Below are 2663 nucleotides of genomic sequence, written 5' to 3' on the forward strand. Positions count from 1 at the left end.
AGTCACCAGAACAAAACTGAGTTCTCACACAGAGAAGAGGGGCGTGGGAAAAATGACTATTGCGTAAATAACCTAGAAAATCTGCTAGACATACAGTAATTTATAAGTTGTATAATGCCAAGAGCTCTATTTTCTGAGTGCTTTTCAAAAACCCACTATACCATGACTATTGGTCTTTCTTACACTGGGATGGGACAGAGGATTATGAATTTTTGCATCTCCAACTCTATACCTGGATTTTGTGAGAAAATAGGCACTAGATACTGGGGTTTTTTGTGTTTGTTTGTTGTGTTTTTTTGTGGTTTTTTTTTTTTTTTGAACAAATTAAATGCAAAAATGTTGCTCTGATACTTCCTTCTCACTTTAAAAAATTGCCCACATGACACTTCTTCTGAAACTATTTGGCTCAGTGAACAATATTTATATACTGTAGTCTCAATAATGTAACATCGACTCTTGATTTAACAAAAAGTTATATGTAACTATACTGGAGAATGGGAGAAGAAAAGTGGAGCTGGGGTAGGGGAGCAATATTCTAGTATTTATTCACAATGGCAGGAAGTCAATAGACAAGGACAAATACAGTCAAATCAAGAAACAGTGATATACGCAGGTTTCAAGCTCGATCCCTAGTGCAGGGCGTGCAGGAGGCAGCCAATCAATGATTCTCTCTCATCATTGATGTTTCTCTCTCTCTCTCTCTCTCTCTCTCTCTCTCTCTCTCTCTCTCTCTCTCTCTTTCTCTCTCCCTTCCTCTCTGAAATTAATAAAAAATATATTTTGAAAAAGGAACAGTGATATAACCATATAACTAAGGAGGGAAATATCAGTCAACCTGCTAGAAAAGTTGAGGGTGATAACCTGTAGGGCTGGGACTGAGTGTGGGAAAGGGTGGAGTAGGAGACTGCTGGTTTTTATTATAAACCTTTTAGGACTTTTTAAATGATACAATAAATGTGTGTGTGTGTGTGTATGGGGGGGGGGATGGTTTTCCTTTGATAAAGAAAGTTTATTTTTAAATAGTCTCTCCTGTGGACATTGTTAAGAGTCTTATTTCTAGGCCTGATCCTGTGAGTATGCAATACAGTAAGTCTACAGTGGGACTCAGAGATCTTAACTTTTAACTAGAACCTCAAGAAATTTGGGTGCAGATGGCTCGGGGACAATAATTTGAGAAACATCACTCAGATTCCCTAAAATTATATACAAGGTATTGAACAAATGTGCAGTTTTTTTGGAAGTGAGTCCATAATTTTAAAATACTCTTTGATGCCCAAACTCAAAAATTTTTTTAAATTGCTGTTCTATATCTGCCTTCCTTCCTTTCTTCCATTAATTATTTAAGGCCAAAAGCAGCGCTAATGTTTGTTATAGTGAGTTAAACACTTTACAAAACTCATTAATCATATAGACTAGAAAGCAAAGCTAAATTTTCAGTACATTGCTCAGTATATTACCAAGGTGAATACCTGTGCATTACTACTGCAATGTATCGAATATAAATATAGTGTCTTGAAAAAGTTAATGTGCTTTCTTTCCTTTCTCTTTTTATTTTTTCTCTTGCCATCCCCAACAGATTGTAAACACTTTCAGGATTGGGAATGAATTGCCCTTATAACCTCCTAAGTGCCTAGAGCAGTGGTCGGCAAACTCATTAGTCAACAGAGCCAAATATCAACAGTACAACGACTGAAATTTCTTTTGAGAGCCACATTTTTAAAACTTAAACTTCTTCTAACGCCACCTCTTCAAAATAGACTCACCCAGGCCATGGTATTTTGTGGAAGAGCCACACTCAAGGGGCCAAAGAGCCGCATGTGGCTCGCGAGCTGCAGTTTGCCGACCACGGGCCTAGAGTAAAGCTATGTTAGAGTGGTTGCTAAGGAAAGAAATGATTGTTGAATAAATAAATCAGTGAAAGGCTTGATTCATAAACTAGAAATGCAACAGGAAGACTCTGAAGGATATGCTAGAAAAGGATTCAAAAGAATTATAATTCCTTAAAAATGGAAGATAAGGGCAGATTTGACAAGTTGCTTGATTGTTTTTAACTGAAGAAACAAATAACCTGGATATTAGACTAATTCTCCCAGTGCAGATTCACTCTGGGATCTGGACGAGATCAATATAAGCTTCTGATTTCCTCAGACAATGAGAAAAATGCCCACGTTTTTCTACCTGTGAGGGTTCCTGAAACACTATTTTCATTGGATATCAAGGATAATTTAAACTTTTCTTTTAAAAAGGATGTCTGCTGCCTAAATGCGACAGATTTAATTGTTTTTTAAAATAATGAACAAGTTAAACTCAAAGACAAACTGGCATTAGATGGTGAAGGCATTTTTGAGTGGAGCCCTCTGTACATTTTGCCTCACTTCATCCCCTCACATTGAGTCTGCTGCCTAGAAGAATATCATCATTGCAGACTGCCCCATGCTCTCTCCCTCCCTAGCACCCCGGCAGACAGGCACAAGGAGGCCATCAGATATTGTGGTGGAGCCCCTGCATTCTGCATGTGTGGCAGGGAGGGGCACAGTCTTGAGGCGCTAGAGAGGTTGCACCTGCAGATGCCAGACCCTCTGTGCTCTGAAGGCAGAGGCTGACAGTGGAAGGAAGACTTCTTCCAGAGCAGGAATTCGTTTTGACAGGAATTTCCCCTGAAG

The sequence above is a fragment of the Plecotus auritus genome (genome assembly GCF_963455305.1).
Source record: "Plecotus auritus genome assembly, chromosome: 6".
Taxonomy (NCBI): Eukaryota; Metazoa; Chordata; class Mammalia; order Chiroptera; family Vespertilionidae; genus Plecotus; species Plecotus auritus.